The sequence below is a fragment of the Bufo bufo genome, chromosome 1, assembly GCF_905171765.1.
Source record: "Bufo bufo chromosome 1, aBufBuf1.1, whole genome shotgun sequence".
Taxonomy (NCBI): domain Eukaryota; kingdom Metazoa; phylum Chordata; class Amphibia; order Anura; family Bufonidae; genus Bufo; species Bufo bufo.
In genome coordinates this window covers 750,279,527-750,301,335 of record NC_053389.1, presented here as the reverse complement: position 1 = coordinate 750,301,335, position 21,809 = coordinate 750,279,527, and positions in this window count along the sequence as shown.

Below are 21,809 nucleotides of genomic sequence, written 5' to 3'. Positions count from 1 at the left end.
AAAACTCCTAAAATTGTGTATCTACACAACTCCTATCTAGATCCAGGTGTCTTCATGGTTAGAGAGTCTAATCCTGCAGTTCTACATCATAATTCAAGCACAGGTCCTCCCAACTTAGGACTGAGAGGCATTTCCATGAGGGCCCCTGTCTTTCCAGTTATGAATTATTGCCTGTGACCTTAACATTCAGTTCTGTTTGTAGAATAGACTCAGTGGTCACTGAAACAGGGAGTGATGTCATTTGATGTCACGTCTAGACAGGAGGACTGTTGTGATGTAAGGGGATACCACGCAGGAAAATAACTACAATCATGTCTCTTGATGTGTTGTATCTGTTACCTAAGTCACTTGTTCTGTCACTGAACATCACCTTTAAGCTTGTCTCTTAGCATTAAAGGCTATGGACACCTTTGGGAGAATTTTTAGTATTATTATTATTGCATTGTATTCATTTTGAGCTAAAAATCCTTTTTTCAATTGGTCTTTATGAAAAATGTTGAACCCTTTTCTTTGTACAGCCTTGAGATTTTCTAGTAGCATGCTTTTTTCACTCTGTCCCATCAGACAGCTCAGCTGATGGCTTCTTATCTTTGATCTCTGACCTCCTAAACACTCATTATAAGCTCAGTTCTTATCGTACTGATAAGAATGTGGATTAAATAAGTGTTTATGACCTTTTTAGTCATTTAGCGAGATGAGTTATTAGATGCCCGGAGCAAAGTGAAAGTACCATTCTCACAGCTAGACAGTTAACCCTTTGTGTAAGAGAGGCTGAATATTTTTAATAAAGACCAACTGAAAAAATGAGTAAAATGCAATCATTAAAAAAATTTGCCCCTGAAGGTGTACATCGCCTTTAAGTCTATTTGGTTATTGACCTTTAAGCAAGTAACAGTTCTGTGACCTAGCTTGATCTACTGAAGACTGACATTCAGTGGGGATGGTGACAAGCTCGATAAGACACAATTCCCCTCCTTTTCTTCAGTGTCACTGTGGCCATCTTGTCACTTAATAGCTGCAGGGACCAGCATGGTGGACCATATACCACTCTCTGTCATTGTCATATTATAGGCGGGGGAGGGAAGATTCATTGCAACCTGGACCTTAAATTATATTTGTGTCAACATGAAGCAGACATCGCAGTGAATCATCTTGCAGAGAGATGAGCAGATCCTGTCTTCCTGTCAGTTTTACTGTATGAGGCTGAAAGACAAAAATGAAACTCTTTCGGCATCTTGTCTACCTTCATTGACATGTCAGCCAATGACTGGGAGGGCAGAGTCTACGGAGGAGCAGGTCTCTTCTCTCCTTCTATCACGCCTGTGACAGACTCTGTGGACCCTTCCCATTGAAAGCCAGGAAACGAGTCCCTCACAGTTCATTTCATTTCCTAAGATAAATCATTACATCTCATTTGTATGCAACTTGTAAAGAGAATAATGCTGCCCCGGGGCCAGCATGAATATTTCAGGGGGAAGAGAAGATTCTAATTCCACCGAAACGCTTTTGTTAATCTTCTTTTGAAATAGACTGACAGGTATACAGTGGTGAGTTTCTGAGGAAGGGTCAAGGGGTCCAGGTGTAGACCTCAAGGCATCACCTCAGTATGCATGTAGCACCACATGTCACTCTAACTGCGCCTCTAGAGAAGACATAGCGGGAGCTATGACCCATAGCTGATAGGTTCTCATATACCGATACACTATCTATAAAGCTCTCTCGGCCTTGTTCCTTCAATTCTAGGCGGAATACATTAAGGAGATGCATTGTTGTCGTTCTCAAGCGCGGAAATCATTACGAGAACGGGATGGGACTACTCCACCTTCCCAGTCCCTGTTTAGTTTGACTTAGATGTAATTATGACAGTGGTTTTATTATTGACATGGCTTCTTTTATAGTAATGGATCCGCCGCCAGAAGACAATCTGTGGAGGCCATCGGAAAATTCAGCCATATATATGTAAAAATATTCTGTGAGAAGCGCCATTTACAGAAAAAGATTAGTTCGTGCTCCTCGCATTCCAAAGTTGGTAGAGAGGTCAGCTCTATTAAAAAACCTTCGCGAGATGGAGATAAGGACCTCATTGGACGCGAGGCGGAAGACAGACATAGAAAGTGTCGAGATACAAAGTAAGGGAGCAGAATGGAAAGAGATTAGGCTCAATTCACACCTTGTTCGGTGTGTATATCGCGGCGGTTTAGAGAGGGCTCTCTGAAGGTATGGTCAGGCGTATACAGCTGTATGTGTAAAAGGTTAACACTGACTGAAAGATGCCTGCAGGATTGGCCCTAAGTGAGATGGGGCCTTGTGCAGTACCTGCAGTTGGTGACCCTGTATGGTGTGTTGCATACAGTATAGTAATAGCCATACCATAGAGTCCACACTTTTACACACCATGCATTAAAGTGCCCAAACAAATCGCTCCCATACAGTTGTCATAAATAACAGCGCTAAACAGTGTAACTAAACTGTACAATACTATACTGTGCAACTATACTGTACAGGGCTATTCAGTGCAACTATACTATACAGTGCAACTATACTGTACAGGGCTATACAGTGCAACTATACTGTACAGGGCTATACAGTGCAACTATACTGTTCAGGGCTATACAGTGCAACTATACTGTACAATGCTATACAGTGCAACTATACTGTACAGTACTATTCAGTGCAACTATACTGTACAGGGCTATACAGTGCAACTATACTGTACAATGCTATACAGTGCAACTATACTGTACAATGCTATACAGTGCAACTATACTGTACAGTACTATACAGTGCAACTATACTGTACAATGCTATACAGTGCAACTATACTGTACAGTACTATTCAGTGCAACTATACTGTACAGGGCTATACAGTGCAACTATACTGTACAGTGCTATACAGTGCAACTATACTGTACAGGGCTATTCAGTGCAACTATACTATACAGTGCAACTATACTGTACAGGGCTATACAGTGCAACTATACTGTACAGTGCTATACAGTGCAACTATACTATACAGTGCTATACAGTGCAACTATACTGTACAGTGCTATACAGTGCAACTATACTGTACAATGCTATACAGTGCAACTATACTGTACAGTACTATACAGTGCAAATATACTGTACAGTGCAACTATACTGTACAATGCTATACAGTGCAACTATACTGTACAGGGCTATTCAGTGCAACTATACTGTACAGTACTATTCAGTGCAACTATACTGTACAATGATATACAGTGCAACTATACTGTACAGTGCTATACAGTGCAACTATACTGTACAGTACTATACAGTGCAACTATACTGTACAGGGCTATTCAGTGCAACTATACTATACAGTGCAACTATACTGTACAGGGCTATACAGTGCAACTATACTGTACAGTACTATTCAGTGCAACTATGCTGTACAATGATATACAGTGCAACTATACTGTACAGTGCTATACAGTGCAACTATACTGTACAGTACTATACAGTGCAACTATACTGTACAGGGCTATTCAGTGCAACTATACTATACAGTGCAACTATACTGTACAGGGCTATACAGTGCAACTATACTGTACAGGGCTATACAGTGCAACTATACTGTACAGGGCTATTCAGTGCAACTATACTATACAGTGCTATACAGTGCAACTATACTGTACAATGATATACAGTGCAACTATACTGTTCAGGGCTATACAGTGCAACTATACTGTTCAGGGCTATACAGTGCAACTATACTGTACAGGACTATACAGTGCAACTATACTGTACAGGGCTATACAGTGCAACTATGCTGTACAGGGCTATACAGTGCATATATGCTGTACAATGATATACAGTGCAACTATACTGTTCAGGGCTATACATTGCAACTATACTGTACAGTGCAACTATACTGTACAATGCTATACAGTGCAACTATACTGTACAGGGCTATACAGTGCAACTATACTGTTCAGGGCTATACAGTGCAACTATACTGTACAGTGCAACTATACAGTACAATGCTATACAGTGCAACTATACAGTACAGTACTATACAGTGCAACTATACTGTACAGTACTATACAGTGCAACTATACTATACAGTGCAACTATACTGTACAATGCTATACAGTGCAACTATACTGTACAGTACTATACAGTGCAACTATACTATTCAGTGCAACTATACTGTACAGTGCAACTATACTGTACAATGCTATACAGTGCAACTATACTGTACAGTACTATTCAGTGCAACTATACTGTACAGGGCTATTCAGTGCAACTATACTGTACAATGCTATACAGTGCAACTATACTGTACAATGATATACAGTGCAACTATACTGTACAGGGCTATACAGTGCAACTATACAGTACAGTACTATACAGTGCAACTATACTATACAGTGCAACTATACTGTACAGTACTATACAGTGCAACTATACTGTACAATGCTATACAGTGCAACTATACTGTACAGGGCTATACAGTGCAACTATACTGTTCAGGGCTATACAGTGCAACTATGCTGTTCAGGGCTATACAGTGCAACTATACTGTACAGTGCAACTATACTGTACAATGCTATACAGTGCAACTATACTGTACAGTACTATACAGTGCAACTATACTATACAGTGCAACTATACTGTACAATGCTATACAGTGCAACTATACTGTACAGTACTATTCAGTGCAACTATACTGTACAGGGCTATTCAGTGCAACTATACTGTACAGTGCAACTATACTGTACAATGCTATACAGTGCAACTATACTGTACAGTACTATTCAGTGCAACTATACTGTACAGGGCTATTCAGTGCAACTATACTATACAGTGCAACTATACTGTACAATGCTATACAGTGCAACTATACTGTACAATGATATACAGTGCAACTATACTGTACAGGGCTATACAGTGCAACTATACTGTACAGTACTATACAGTGCAACTATACTGTACAGGGCTATACAGTGCAACTATACTGTTCAGGGCTATACAGTGCAACTATACTGTACAGTGCAACTATACTGTACAATGCTATACAGTGCAACTATACTATACAGTGCAACTATACTGTACAGTACTATACAGTGCAACTATACTATACAGTGCAACTATACTGTACAATGCTATACAGTGCAACTATACTGTACAGTACTATTCAGTGCAACTATACTGTACAGTGCAACTATACTGTACAATGCTATACAGTGCAACTATACTGTACAGTACTATTCAGTGCAACTATACTGTACAGGGCTATTCAGTGCAACTATACTATACAGTGCAACTATACTGTACAATGCTATACAGTGCAACTATACTGTACAATGATATACAGTGCAACTATACTGTTCAGGGCTATACAGTGCAACTATACAGTACAGTACTATACAGTGCAACTATACTATAAAGTGCAACTATACTGTACAGTACTATACAGTGCAACTATACTGTACAGTACAACTATACTGTACAATGCTATACAGTGCAACTATACTGTACAGGGCTATACAGTGCAACTATACTGTTCAGGGCTATACAGTGCAACTATACTGTTCAGGGCTATACAGTGCAACTATACTGTACAGTGCAACTATACTGTACAATGCTATACAGTGCAACTATACTATACAGTGCAACTATACTGTACAGTACTATACAGTGCAACTATACTATACAGTGCAACTATACTGTACAATGCTATACAGTGCAACTATACTGTACAGGGCTATTCAGTGCAACTATACTGTACAGGGCTATTCAGTGCAACTATACTATACAGTGCAACTATACTGTACAATGCTATACAGTGCAACTATACTGTACAGGGCTATTCAGTGCAACTATACTGTACAGGGCTATTCAGTGCAACTATACTGTACAATGCTATACAGTGCAACTATACTGTACAGTGCAACTATACAGTACAGTACTATACAGTGCAACTATACTATACAGTGCAACTATACTGTACAGGGCATTACAGTGCAACTACGCTGTACAGTTGGCTGGACTGCTTCTATTCAGCTGGGATATCAACATAGAGCGACTGAGCTAACGGCTATTGAGCCGTACCTTTATCATTTTTGCATCCCCTGATGAATCTGACAATACCGCTTGACAGAGGAAACGCGTCGGAACAAATATGAAATATCTGGCTATGCAGGCACTGGGAGACTCTATATAGGGTGAGAATAACAGGGTCAGCCACCGATAAGTGGGGTCGCTCCCTAGGGGGTGATTCTCCCGCATTTAGGCAGGGTTCAAATAGTCTGTTAGGGATATATCTCCCACTGATCTGCCCTATTTTTCATAAAGAGAGCTAGTAACGAATTAACCCTTTTCTGGACCATATTTACAGCGGATAAAGCTACACCTGCGGATCCAATAGGACTACCTCTCAGCATATACGTTCATCTGCCTGGACACCAAAATCTCCACAACATCGTGAATATTCTATACATCAAACCATGAGTGGTGACTGAAATACAAGGTTTATACTGTATTCTGATCTGTGTACTCAGTGCCCTGTACTTTCGTATATTTGCAGTCATCTACAATAATTTGTGGGACTTATTTTAACGAATGACTAATATAAAAGTTAAGTTTTAGTAGGATAACTAATCAGTGATATACGCTGTACAGTACTATACAGCACAACTATACTGTGCAGTACTATACAGTGCTATATAGTGCAAATACACATTATCTATCTAGAACACTGGTCAGGTATAGTTTGTATTTATTCGTGCTGATTCTGCGGCCTCTTTTGCCTCAGTTTTGTGAAACACTGTACACAAACAGACCACAGAAAGTTGTCCGGTTATATCAGTGTGTTTGATTTGCCGCTCATTTGTAGTAGGTCTGGATGCCTCGGACAGATGATGATTCTCTGTACGTCACACGTCCAGCTGCTATATGTTAAGTTCCTTGGCTCTCTGCTGCTTCGTCTTCTGCAAATTCCCACTGGTGCCAATACTACACTTGGCCAAGTCCTGTTCCTGCTGATGTCCGTAGGGCTGGATATGTGCGGCAAAGGAGGAATATTCAATTGATATAGAAGTAAGTAATCTGGTTCTGTCTGTACTTAATATACTTAAATTCCAGCATTTACTATTACAGGTAAGAAATTATTATTCCCACTGGTCTCCCAGGCAAATACCAGTTGGACATGTGTAGTGTACGTGGACTGTAATGCCCGTCACTACAAAAGGGTCACTTGGTGTGCTGTCGTCCCCCTTATTCATGGGGAAGTTGGTATATGTCATCTTTATAAAATGTCATGTAATGTAATGCTATGTATTTCCCTGTTACTGTGAAACTTGCATGTACAGGCCTGCTAGGGGTGTCATTCCAGCTCTTAGTCACTAGAGGGAGCTAGTGAGCCCTAGGTTATATAAGGCCCAGTCAGGGAGAGAAAAGCAGGATTTAGTTTGTGTTAGAGATCAGACTATGTCAGAGACAAGTCCAGGCCTGAAGCCTGCGGACCAGGAGAGGGTATTGCAGTCCCTGTAACCGGGTTCCAGATCCAAGGAGAAGGTTCCCCTCCTGAACTTATATATGCAGAAGCAGGAAGACCACTGTTAAACAGCCTGGGAGTTCAGAAGTTTCTAGAGGCTGAGGAAGCAGAGAGAGGGACAGAGGCAAGCTCAGAAAAGCAAGAGGTACTCAAGACAACAGAGGAGGTACTTGATAAAGATAAAACCAAGGATATACGCCAGAGCTAGGGCATTGGGCCTTGGAGAAGAGTTTATATGTTCCAGGATCAGTCAGGAATAGAGTGCAAGCTGCCTGTACTACAAGTCCTGTGTTTAACACTCTGAAGTCACCTTGCTATACATATATTGCCTGCATCAACTGTATTGAAAATCAACTGTCTGCAAAGGAACTGCGTTTCCGTTAATGTCCCTATATGATGACTACTAAAGTTTGAGTTCTGCTTTAACATCACGTGGTTCCTCAGTTATTCCTGCTATCAGCAAACGGCGTGCCACCGTTTAATTGGCACTGGCGTCACGAACATTTCTCATCATCACCTGCCCTTGCAGAGAGTCAGCCGTCTCAGGTTAGTGTCTATTGCACTACAACACCCAGGAACACTATTACACCTAACTTGAGTACGCTGCACATGTGGTTTACCCCCCTGGTGTCATCCCTACCTGGGACCTTCACCACCCAACCTTGCCTTGAAATCTCGGTCAGTTCCAGTCTTTGAATTGAATAGTAGCATGAGAACATAGTTTGTAAGGCTGAAAAAAGACATCTGTCCATCCAGTTCAGCCTGGTGTGCGTGACTTCATTCACAGAAGGTGGAGCAGAACCTCTGTTCTAGTAATCGGCAGAGCTTCCAGAGATCAGACCAACAGCAATCAAACATTTATCGCCTATGTATGTTTTGTGGATTAATCCCTTTGAGATTATTTAGACTTTTGGTGTTTTTTTATTTCACAATATACTACCTCTTGGCTCCCTTAACAATGTAGTTGGGTCCCCCTTGTCCCCACAGCATCTGTTGTCTATGAACCCTGGTTATATCACTCCCAACATTATAATAATAGGAACGTTCAAGCAAGGTCATTGCCTATGTACCCGAGAGGGTTAACCTAGACAGTAATCATAACCTGCAGACTGATCAGATACTAAAATGATCAAGTTGAGGTCTGTAGACAAAAAAGAGATAGACTGATAGAATTAAACCATGAAAGGTCAAACTGGTTTTGAAGCCACGTAAAGCGTAAGGGCGGCAGTTTAATGACACCTTCCCCGCTCATTCACCAGGAAACTTGCTGATAGTCCAGAAAAGTAGAGCAAGGAAGTAACACATAACGTCCCCTGGTGGACTCCAGCTCATTTCACACCAGTTTTATAGCAGCCATTCTTATCAAGCAGAATGGGTACGCGAGTTGGCTCTCACTGCACAGCGAGGCTATCTCTTCGAATCCGGGAGCTACAAACTCTGATGGGATGGAATGATGGATTCCCCCCTGTGGATGATCCTGCAAGAGTCAAGATCATCAGTAACTCAGCAGCCTGCCCATTAGAAAGCATCATAAAGGAGATTAATCTTTTCGGATTGCCCATATTTAAACTGTCTTCTGCTCCGAGGAGAAGCATCTCTAGAACTACCGCTGCTCGGAGGAAATATATGTGAGTACACCTGCTCACTTTATCCATCTAGAGTTTAAGTTACAAAATCAAATATAGATTATTATGGGAGAAGACAGCTCTGATGGAGATATATAGACGACACTTCCCGTTTGTAGCTGGTATGGGAAGTTGTATACGTCACAGGTTATAAAAGGTAACAAACTATGGCTTATGTCAATAAGCGGATTATTTTTGAGTATTATTAGACCTGCAAATACTTCTAATACTACAACCTGTTTTGTTCTATATGCTGGATTAACTAGGAGTCATTACCAATAGTGTGATAACTACGCATAACCTAATCTGGTCTGTGGGGGTACAATCCTATTCTATCCATTTTATAACCGCTAAGGCTAGTTTTACACCTGCAGTAAGGTATCCGGCCGGCTGTCCTGGCAGAGGAACAGCCTGCGGGAGTTCACTGGATCCTGCCCAGCAATATACCACTGAGTTCATCATCAAAGACAACGGGAATGGGGGATCCAGTCGATTTACAGCATGAGTGCTGGGTTTCGGCCAGACAAAAAACCAGTGCGAGCGCCAGTTTCTGTCCGGCCAAAATCTGCTGCTCGTGGCAGAAAATGGCTGAAGGCCCGCCAGGTCTCATTATAGTCAATAAGGTATAGTGATGAGCGGCAGGGGTCATATTCGCGAATAGTTTTTAGAATATTCGACGAATATTCGCGAATTCGAATATTCGTTAGGAGTAGTGTTGATTGGGAATTTTCGCAATACGAATTTTCGTAAATGAGAATTTTCGTGATGCGAATTTTCGGAATGAGAGTCAACGAGATTGTGAAAACTCAGATCCGATGGTATATTCTAACCCCCAGGCGTTCCCATGGTGACGGGGACGCTTGTCGGGGAGGAGTATGCCAAAATGGAACAACTGCACAGATTTAAAAAGAAAATAGACAAATATTCTAGAAAACTAATATATTCATTGTTTTGAATATTCGTAATATTCAAAAACAAGAATATATAGCAATATAGCGAATATTCGGGGGGGGGGGGGGGAACGAATATAGAGCAATTTAGCTAATATAGTGCTATAATCTTCTTTGTCTAATAGTTGTATAGTCTCATCTGAAGTTCAGATTGGAAAAAAAATTACAACTATTAAAAAAGAAGATTATAGCACTATATTAGCTAAATTGTTCTACATTCGTTTTTTTTTTTCGAATATTCACTATATTGCTATATATTCTTGTTTTAGAATATTCGTCTTTTTTTTTTTTTATCTATACAGTTGTTCCACTTTGGCATACTCCTCCCCGACAAGAGTCCCCGTCACCATGGGAATGCCTGGGGGTTAGAATATACCATCGGATCTTAGTTTTCACGATCTCATTGATTTTCATTACGAAAATTCGCAATCAACACTACTCCTAAAGTCAAAGATATTGCAGCCTTCTCATTGGCCCACAAGCTAAAAGCAGGGAGGGATCATGTGTACTGAATATTTAAAATTACAAATATATATCACTATATTCTAAATATTCGCGAATTCTCGAAGTGCCGATATTCGAGATAAAAATTTGCAATTTGAATATTCGTGATCAACACTAATGAGGTATGGTGGTGCATGGTCTCATTTGGCTATGCACGATTCAGGGAATTCTGGAGGTGTGCAAATAGTCTAAGGTTGAGCAGCATAGAGAAGTGTTCAATCTTTGGTTGAATTTCATTTAAGGCTACAATTTCTCAGACTGGTATGCTACCAAAAACTTTGACAGATTTCAATTCAAACCACAACCACTGGGTGGCAGCACATGGACAGAGATAGGATAGACATCTTGTGACAGAGTAATATAATTCTACCACACTCACATATAGCCTTGTATATCTATACATATAAAGGAAGACGTATATATGTGTGTGTGTTCCCCAATTACTCAAAAAGGCAACCATCGATTTCAATGAAACTTGGTATACACATCCCTTGCTACCTAGAAATAAATCTTGTGGGGGTCTCAGCTCTCTAGGACGTACCGTTCCTGAGATATTCCCAAAAAATGACCTGCATTAGGCAATACAAGCCTGCAAGTCTTTCTCTTCATATTCCAAATGCCATACACAGGGTCACATGACCCTTATCAGCCAATAAAAGCTCGCAGGCCCTTAGTCTCCACATACACACAGTTTTACTCCAGGTTTCCATAACAACCCAGCCATTTTTCTTTACTGCTGTAGGTCAGCTTTAGGCTAGGGCTACATGACGACATGTATTGCGCGACATTGATGTCGCACCAATGTCACGCAACAATTTTTATAATGATAGGCCATGGTGTTGCACTGCGTCATGTGACATGCTGAGACTACGACGCGACAGACGCAGAAAAATCCATCTTGGATGGATTTTTTGCAACTGTCGTGTCGCAGTCGCAGCATGTCACATGTCGCAGTGCAACACCATGGCCTATCATTATAAAAATTGTTGAGACAAAATGTTACGCGACACATGTAGTCGTGTAGCCCTAGCATTAAAGGGGCAGGGCGCTGTGTAGGTCAATGTTAAAGGGGCGGGCGCTGTGGAGGTCACTGTTAAAGAGGCGTTCACTGTGGATGTTACTGTTAAGGGGGCAGGCCGCTGTGGAGGTCACTGTTAAAGGGGCGGACACTGTGGAGGTCACTGTTAAGGGGTCAGGCCCCTGAGGAGGTCACTGTCAAGGGAGTGGGGTGCTGTGAAACTCACTGTTAAAGGGGCGGGCTGCTGTGAAGGTCAAAGTTAAGAAGCTGCTGTGGAGGTCCCATTTTAGGCTACTTTCACACTTGCATTCAGAGCGGATACGTCTGATGTCTGCTCAGACGGATCCTCTCCTATAATGCAAACGTTTGCATCCGTTCAGAACGGATCCGTCTGCATTATAGTTTAAAAAAAATTCTAAGTCTGAAAGTTGTTCAGACGGATCCGTCCAGACTTTACATTGAAAGTCAATGGGGGACGGATCCGTTTGAAAATTGAGCCATACTGTGTCAACTTCAAATGGATCCGTCCCCATTGACTTACATTGTAAGTCTGGAAGGATCCGTTTGCCTCCGCACGGCCAGGCGGAGACCCGAATGCTGCAAGCAGCGAGCGGAGGCTGAACGCTGCCAGACTGATGCATTCTGAGCGGATCCGCATCCACTCAAAATGCATTAGGGCAGTACGGATGCGTTCGGGGCCGCTTGTGAGACCCTTCAAACGGAACTCACAAGCGGAGCCCCGAACGCTAGTGTGAAAGTAGCCTTAAAGTGGTGGGGCACTGTGGGGGGGGTCACTGTTAAAGGGGCGGGGTGCTGTAGAGGTCACTGTTATGGGGGATACTGTCAATATCTTTTAACGACACACACAAACATTAAATGAAATAGATTAAATATACCCGCACGAAGCCGGGTCCTTCTGCTAGTAAGTTAAATAAAATGAAAACACTCCCGCGCACTATTCTTAATATCACTATCCTACAGACAGGCAGTGTGTAAAAACCAATTATGACAAATAAGAACAGGATACATTATTGTAACAGACAGTATATGGGTAATATACTTGTATTACATCATTGCACAACATAAATATCACTTAATGAGATGAGACAACCCCTTTAAAGGGGTTATCCGAGTTATTTTTTTGTTCTTTCTATGTTCCTAACTGGGCAAATGTAACAGCTTTCCAATTCACTCACTTTATCTCCAGTGGCTGGTTTCTCAGATTTCACTGAGGGTCACATGACCTGTGATGTCAGCTTCTCTCCCTGCTCTGATAAAGGTCGTTTACAAGCCTGTTGCCAGAGGTGTCTGGTAGATACCTACTCCCCTCTTCCCATTGAGAACAGATGCCCGATTGGCCAAGTGAATTCTACTGACCATGATAGAAGACCAGCCAAAACAGTTCAAGATGGTGTCCACTCCAGCCTGTAGTGCTATGGTTATATCAGTTGCAGTCAAAGATTCTTGACCAGTTCACTAATTTTGAATTAACACGGAGCTAATCATTGTCTATCCAACCTACTAGAGTCTAATTTACTAATTCACCCATCTCATCATATACAGATGTCTGAGAGTACATTTTTGGCTAGCTCACTGAGCTCTATCTACTGTCCACTAGAAAAACCACAGATGCGTTGTGCCAATTTTGGACAGCTCTGCTACATCTGTATGCCAGTTCTAAAGCCAGGTGATTAGTAGGCTAGGATGGAGCTCTTCCCGAGGCAAAATATATATACCAGTGTCGGATAGCTGATTAAAAATCCATTCCAAGCCTCTCATATACTCACGGGGTTGAATGCCAGTGTTTATAAAGAAAATTTGCTTGTATGTAATTCTGGAAGATACATCCCGGTTAGTTTCCTGAACATTCCTCTTATCTCCACTTACTGATTATACAGTATAACAAATGGAAGCTTTTTTTGCCAAAGGGAAACTCATCCCTTGTGAAAAATGATTGTAGACATATACAAGGCTTATCTATTTACATATAATCTGCTGAAATGTGAACCACCAGGGATGCAGTCAATGGGCCTGTGTCAAAGTGTCTTTATGTCACATTGTCACCGCGCGCTGACGGATACTTGGCGAGCCGAGCTCTATCCAAGCTTTCTAAGCAAAGCAGGCTCCATACGATTCTCTAGACTTCTGTGGCTCTCTAGCTACAACTCCCAGTACGATGTCTCAGTGGTAAGCTTTGCCTTCTAGCACAAAGATGTCCTACCTAAAGCAATGCTGTGAAGCTACCAGGTAGATCAAACCCCTGACAGTCACAGCCAGTCTATGGAACAGCAGTGGGCCAAGTGGTAGACTCAGAAATCAGATGACAGTCAGATAGTCAGACAGTCAAATAAAATAATTCTCCCATCCTTTAAAATACCTGTAAAACAATAATGCTAATAATACTTCTCAACATGTCCATGTCCACAGATGACCACAGTGGTTTGAAGAATTACAGATGCGTATGGATCAAGGTCTGAAGGTTGAGGTGTAGATAGGGTACAAGAGGACACACTATAAATGGTGGGGCATTCCATTTCCATGTGCCCCATTAGACTATAGAGACATCAAAGAGAGGGATGAGGTAGAGCCCCAAACAAGTGGTTCTTACTCTAGGACCCACCAGTTCATGCCCAATTTTTCTGCAGTGGCCGCACCTGTATCTTTCCTCGGTGATAGCAACTAATCAGTTTGGGTTTCTGAAGCTATATCTCAATTGATCAGAAGATCACCTGTCTGGATTCATTTGCCAAAGGGTAGGACCACACACTCAGGTTTCTGCATGCACTTTTGAAAGCCAAAATCAGGAGTGGATCATGAAAGTAGAGAAAGTATACAGGACAAATAAGAATTTTCCACTTTTTAGAATTCACTCCTGGTTTTGGCTTCCAAAACTGCATCAGGAAACCTGACCGTGTGGCCGTACCCTAAGGGCTTTTACTCTATAATGCAACCCTTTTAAAGATCTCTTGCATTTATTGCAGAACATGAAGTCCCATATTACTAAACAGTAGTCACTCTACAGTATGTGCTTTTGTTTGGTGGCTCCTTAGGGTGTTGTGGGCTCCAGTAATGAGTTAACGGGAGAATACCTTCATAGTACGGTAATGGCATACAAAGAAACCGTGGGGAAAAAAATAATTCCTTCTTCTATCTCTATGTGAAATCGCAGGGACACTGGGGTACAGTATGAGGTTTCAGATTTCTGTGGGATGGAAGATGTTCACGGTTCTCTCAGTTCACGGCCTTAAGGAGTGATGATGATATCCAAGTTGATAATCTTTCAATTTCGCTGTTGTGATGGGTTGAATGGGTGAATGTTAATGCGATCACTTGTACCCACCCTCCTCTCATACTCTTTACACTATGTCTACAGCAGGTCCCCTGTCTACGTGCTTGTGACCACATAAAAGATTCATTCAAACCATTTGCGCCTCGGTCGGCCGATCGGTGGACAGTTTACGTGGGGCAATGATTGCGAACGTTCCCACCTACATTCATTCATCCATCCGATCATCGGCCCATTTTAAAGGCCCTGAACTGTAGGTAATGAAATCCTACACACTCCAACAGCTATCCATTATATCCATACATAAATACAATACAAACCTATCATACCATGAGATGATGAGATGTCATGTTATCAGGAACATTTGAAAAAATATATAAATTCTATACACTCGCTCGTTCATTCAATTATCAGCATGTCAAATCCTGCGCACAGTGTGGAGATGTCCTCTGGTGCTTACAAGGCTTAAGAGCATGAAAGTAACAGGATAAGACTGACAAGCAGAGATATAGAATTCCTCAGGGTTGCTGATAGCCCAGTGACTTGGGAGTTTCCTAATTAACAGGCAATTAGCCAATTAACTTTCATTCATCTGTCATTAAACAGCATGTTTTGGGTGTGCATTGGCCTGAAAACCCGGACGCTGGGGTATGGTTTGTGTGATCAGCCATGGTGATGCATCCTAGGTATGGTCATCTGGATGAATGTTATCTGCACAACCGGAATCAACGACAGATCACCGTCTGATGTACATAATTTCGTGTTGACTTTACTGCATTTTAATTGTAAAACATAACATAGTCATTAATGACAAGGCTGTCGGGATTACCGATCCCATAGCTGAACTATAAATTTTAGGCTTAGACTGAACCTTTGATGAACATCTGTAAGATTTGGCGAATGCTTGTACTAAATCCTGGATTATAGAAATCTCTAAATTATATCTATTTAATGGGCTCTTAGTAAAAACATTACTTATAACCTGCGATCAGTAATAATATTACTGCTGTCCATGCGAGGCCTCCAGGAGGATACAATTCATCAGTGTCCCTATCTCTCCAGATTTACACACAGTCTTTTATGTGAGAAATCCTGAGGTTCTGTAAACGGTGTATTCACTGCGGACCTGTCTGATGCATGTGAATATTACACGTCCATAGTCCTAATAGCTAAAACAGTGCACAAAAATATTGTAACCATTAGGCAAATAGGAGGCATCTAAGAATACAGCGGACTCCTAGTTAGGAGTCCACTGTATTCATGAGCTCCGCCCCTCTCTGCTGTGATTGGTGGCTGGCTATACGTACATGGATACACATCAAACTGGCAGACAGCTCGGAGAGGTGCGGAGGGAGGTGGTGAGAGCACTTTACAACATGGGGGTCATTTATTAAAACCAGCATTTTAGGTGCTGGTCCTAATAAAGCCTCTGCTCTGGCGGTGGATCCGCCGAAGTTATGAAGAGGCGCAGGCCTCTACATAACTTCGGCGCACTCCTTTCATGAATACAGCAGGCTCATAACGATGGGTCTAATTTATCATTAACATACGCCAGTTTTCTGCTGTGAAAAAGTTGCAAACTGCGTATATGCAACTTTTTCAACACCATTTATCCCAAAATTTTTGTGGAAGTGGTGTTTTTCTGACGCCTTCTCTTTTCCGAAAAGGCAGCATGGGACCCAACACATTTCTCTTCCCTTACGCCAGTAATAGACTGGGCATGACCTCCGGCAGTGCGAGGGATTATCACAGACCAGCGTGCGCCTCTTGTCTATGATAAATTAGGGCCTATGTATTTTGGGTATTCTTTCACTGTTCCAATCAGCCAAATGACAAACTAATTTTAGGGTCATTTTGGCTAACAGTATGGACCTGTATACGTGCATTCTGTCCTTACGTAAGGTAACATAATCAACAATACAATAAGGGCGGATGTTTATGAGCTGCTAGGAACCAGATTCCCTATCTTGTAAGTGGCAAGGTTATCCAGTGTTACCTTGGCATTTAGTTTATTATTATAGACAATAAAGGTTCATAATATAGGAAGGACATGTATTTATGGATCATGTTAGATGCATACTAAGGATGAGCGAATCAGTTCTAACAAATCGATGCATCTCTTATTCGAAGAGTTCTTCGAATAAGGAGCCCCCACCTGCCTTTTGATTGACAGGGCCAGGCATCTTGGCCAACCCTAACATTCTCACTCCTGTGCCGCTGCTCCAAGTAGTGGTGCAAGTGCAGAGGTTCTGCTTCTGCCACTGGAGCAGCGACTGTGCATGCACCACTGCACTTCTTGGTAGTGGCGCATGAACAGTTGCTGCTCCTGGAGCAGAAGCAGAGACTCTGCGTTTGCATCACTATACAGAGCAGTGGCACAGGAGTGACATTGTCAAGGCTGGGAGAGATGTCTGGCCCTGTCACCCAATAGGAGCTTCTTCAACTTTGGGGACAACCCCTCAACGGTGAAGAACTCTTGCTAATGAGACATATTGATTTGTTTGAATAGACTCACTCATCTCTAATGTATTCAGTATTTCTGTGAACCTCTGATTCAATACGGAGACACATTGTGTTGTGCAAACCAGAAAACATAAATCAATGGGTATATGATCACTGGTTCAATCATGATTTTGGGATACATTGTCAGGAGAGGTCTATGTTGCATGTGTCTATGTGCGGCCCCCAGTGGTTGTGTTATGAGTTGCAGCCTCTTAAAGTTGAAAGAGTGCATGTGTTTTCAATGGGGAAAAGCAAATAAACTACTGCCAGTGGCTTTCTCATGGAACAAAGGATTAGCACTTTGAAATCCAGCATCTTGATCCTTTCTTAACCTAACTTCTGCCACTAGGGAAGAGTGTGGAGACCCCTAAACATTCAATTGTCATCTGATCCCATTCAAATTGTTAGGTTTGGCTGACTTTCATCTTATCTCCATGGATATTCTAATGCCCAGACATCACTCTGTTCTTGTTGGCGAGGAGGCAGTAGAAACATAATCCTGATGTAAACCATAGGACTACCAGATCTTGGTTTCAGATTGCTAGGTGTTTATATATTCTGCTAGAAACCAACCCCATGAATTTAACAAAATGAAATCCAAAATCCTTTAGCAAATATGAGAATCCAACTAAAAATGGTTGTAGTTTCAGTAATTTTTTGGTATTCTAACCTTCTTGATAATTTCATGTGCTGGACTAACGATTTCTGATCTGCATGATTTATACGTCATTCACATTAATTTTACCACCTAACCAACCCATCCACTCACTATGTCATCTGTCCCATGATCCTCTGCTTCTATGACTATTTGTAATTCTTGAGGAATAAGTTAGGTTGGGTATGAAGGGAATATTTGTATCTATGGCATGTATTCTGTGGTTGTTCCTAGGTGGACAGTGGGCAGTGGGAATGTTCCCTCCTCCATACACATAAGAGGTTACCATCTTGACTTTCCAATCATGATTCTATCCTTAAAATATGCCACTAATGGGGGCATTTAAAATCCAAGGGAACACTTATGGTGGGGTATTTATTTTTATCAGGGGGGTGCACTATGAGGACCATTATTCACACTGGGGGGGGAATATGGGGGCCATTATTCATACTGGGGGGCACTATGGGGGCCATGTGATGCTAGGGAGCACTATGGGGGGTATTATATTATGAGGATACTGTGGGGGTGGGATGTTAAAAAAAGCCAATGAAATTCATCTGTTTTTAATGGACATTTTTAAGGGACCTTAAAAACAGATGCAAATTGGATGCAAAACAGCCATTAAAGTGACCAGACGTCCAGAAATAGATGCACATATGGATACAAAATGGCCATGAAAAACGGATAGTGTGTCCTTTTTTAATGGCCATTTTTTTCTCTACTGTTTTGTGAATGTAGCCTTAAAGCTATAAACCACAGCTGGCTAGAAATGTATAGAATGGGTAAAAAAAAGTATCAGGTAAATATAAACGTTCAAAATTATTATCCAAAAAAGATGGATATTGTAATATTAGTTCATTTATTGGAATACAAGGAAGAACACCCCCCACATTGCCCTGGGCTTGAGAGTTTTTATCAAATAATAGTTCACTTAATACAAGAACTTGATTTCTTCCATCCATCTTATGTCAATCCTGAGCATGCTGACAATTTGGAAGGTGATAGGAATAATTTCCTCACAAACATGAAACTCCATTTGAACTAATTTAGAGTTTAGAATTGAAAAACCCACAGTCCTGCGGAGATGCTTTTTATCTAAGTGAAGTCACAGCATTCAATATCTCAGCCTTGACGCGCTCTTAGAATGTGACTGCTTTCTTATTGTGTCTTATGTAAATTTTCCCCGACTGCCAAGACTAGCTCCCCTTCGTGGAGCATCCATGAGTCATGTGCCAAAGCAGATGCCAGGTTCTGAGCAGGGAGCAGTGAAGTTGGTCGGTGTGGGTCCTGGGCCCAGACAATGTGTTCTTATTCACTTGCTCCAATAAATTTATATTTGTGTTTCTGGCTCCTTCCAATGTCTTTCCATCAATAGGGGAACCTAGGTAGTTGACTCTATGGACATCATGGCTAATGAGTTGAGTGTATATGACAAGCTGAGCTAATCAGCACTGAGCACACAATGAGACTGGAGAATAATTTCCTCCCTATTCAGCAAGAAACAGGTTCCACGGGGGGTCTTTATAATCAAGGAAAGACAAGCACTTATAATATATTGATTTCTCATATGGTGACAGCTGAAGCAATGTGTATAAAGAAACAATACATTTATGCTCTTGGGAACTGCCATTGATTTACTATTATTTTTGGTATTTTTTAGCCTTCTACTAGGTACTCTGATTCAACTAGATTAGACATTTTTGGCAAGAATGAAGAGCAGCATAATTTGCTTGAAGATTTTTTTTTATAGAAAGCAGTTTGTGGAATTTGGAACATAAAAACGTGTATTTAGAAATGCTATTGAACTTCAGATTTGCTTCTCTCTTGGTTATCAAGTTTCCTGGATAAAGACCTCTGGTCCTCAACCTATAATGCTTTTGGAAAGTCTTTAGACCCTTTCACTTTTTTCATATTTCGTTATGTCGTGGCCTTGTGCTAAAATAAAAAAAAAGTTCAAATCGCCCCCCCCCCCCCCATCAATCTGCACTCAATAGCCCATAATAACAAAGTTAAAGTTAATCTTAGAAATTTAATTCAGAGGGCCTCCCATTTCTCTTAATCATCTTTGAGTTGTTTCTCTACCGTGATTGGAGTCCACCTGTATTACATTTAGTTGATTGGACATGATTTTGAAAGATACACCCCTCTCTATATAAGGTCTCACAGCTGACAATGCATATTAGAGCCATGAGGAGGAAAGAACTGCCTGTAGAGCCCAGAGACAGGATTGTGTGGAAGCACAGGTCTGGAGAAGGGTACAAAAATGCACTGAAAGTTCCCAAGAGCACAGTGTCCTCCACAATTCTTAAATGGAAGATGTTTGGAACAACAAGGACTCTTCCTAGAGCTGGCTGCCCCACCAAACTAAGTAATCAGAGAAAAGGGCCTTAGTAAGAGAGGTGACCAAGAACCCAATGGCCACTCTGGCTGAGCTCCAAAAATCCTGTGAATCAAGATAAAGAAGGAGCGGTTAGCAGAGGAAGCAGGAGAAGCAAGTGTGCACACAGTAACTTGTGCACTTAACTGCTCATTTACATATGCATTAAAAGTGTTTTTTTTCCCCATCAGAATGAAGTAATTAGTGTTGATGCTGAATATTCTAATTGCTAATTTTTATCGCGAATATTGGCACTTCGAGAATTCGCGAATATCTAGAATATAGTGCTATATCTTCGTATCCACAAATATTCTAGATTTTATTTCATCTGAACCCATGATCCCTCACTGCTTTTTGCTTGTGGGCCAATGAGAAGGCTGCAACATCTTTGACTTTAGGAGTAGTGTTGATCGCGAATTTTCATATCGCAAATTTTCCGATTGCCAATATTCGCAATCAAGAAAATAATGACTGGAGATCACGAATTCTCAAATTAGCAAATAGATGACGAATATTCACCCAAATATTGCAAATTTGAATATTACCCCTACCGCTCATCACTGGAAATAATTGATCGGTTTGTGAAAAATATCATTACATTCAGCTGAGCTAGCCCTAGAAGACTGGTTGACCAGTGAATTTCCTGGTGACAGACTCCCTTAAAGAGATTGTCTCACTTCAGTAAGAGGTATTTATCATGTAGAGAAAGTTAATACAAGCCACTTACTAATGTATTGTGATTATCGATATTGCTTCCTTTGCTGGCTGGAATCATTTTTCCATCATATTATACACTGCTCGTTTCCATGGTTACAGACCACCCTGCAATCCCTCAGTGGTGGCCGTGCTTGCACACTGTAGGAAAAAGCACCAGCCTATGTGAGCTCCCACGGTCCTGATCACCAGAGAGGCTGCCGCTTTTTCCTATAGTGTGCAAGCACGACCACCACTGATGGATTGCAGGGTGGTCTGTAACCATGGAAACAAGCAGTGCATAATGCGATGGAAAAATCAATCCAGCCAACGAAGGAGGCAATATAGATAATACCAATACATTAGTAAGTGGCTTTTATTAACTTTCTCTACATGATAAATAGCACTTATTTAAGTGACACAACACCTTTAAGTCCAACTGAGGATCCTCTGGTATTCTAGTGGGTCAAATTATTTGTGACTTGGAGAAAGGGCTCATACACATTGTCTTCAGTCTGTACTGAAGTTCATGGAACCTGTACAGTACGTTATTTTGGTGTGGAGCCGTGCAGTCTCCATGCTCTGCCGTACAGGCTCCCTCAGACTCCCTGTATTCTTCTCAAGAAGCAGTGTCATTTTTTTTTAACTGTCATAAGGAATCCACCATCTACAACATGAAG